This window comes from Penaeus monodon, chromosome 32 (genome assembly GCF_015228065.2).
Source record: "Penaeus monodon isolate SGIC_2016 chromosome 32, NSTDA_Pmon_1, whole genome shotgun sequence".
Taxonomy (NCBI): Eukaryota; Metazoa; Arthropoda; class Malacostraca; order Decapoda; family Penaeidae; genus Penaeus; species Penaeus monodon.
Genome location: NC_051417.1, coordinates 6,521,222 through 6,521,511, shown reverse-complemented (window position 1 = coordinate 6,521,511; position 290 = coordinate 6,521,222).

Below are 290 nucleotides of genomic sequence, written 5' to 3'. Positions count from 1 at the left end.
AATATTCTTTCACTCATATGCATCTCTAACTTATATTTCTTTGGTATTCTGTGTTCATGGCATCACTCTACAGCAACTGTGACCCTGCTTGACCCTATGGATATATTCTCCAAATCTCTAAATCTCCAAAGATGATGTATATAGGTCTTCCTCTTATTAAACATTCATAGACACAAGAACCGGAACAAAGTAGGTAGATCCTAGCCTGCAGGGTCTTACGTCTATTCTGCTCCAACATGTCTGGTTCATGTTTTTTTGTTATTATTGCTGAAACATGTCTGGTTCATGTC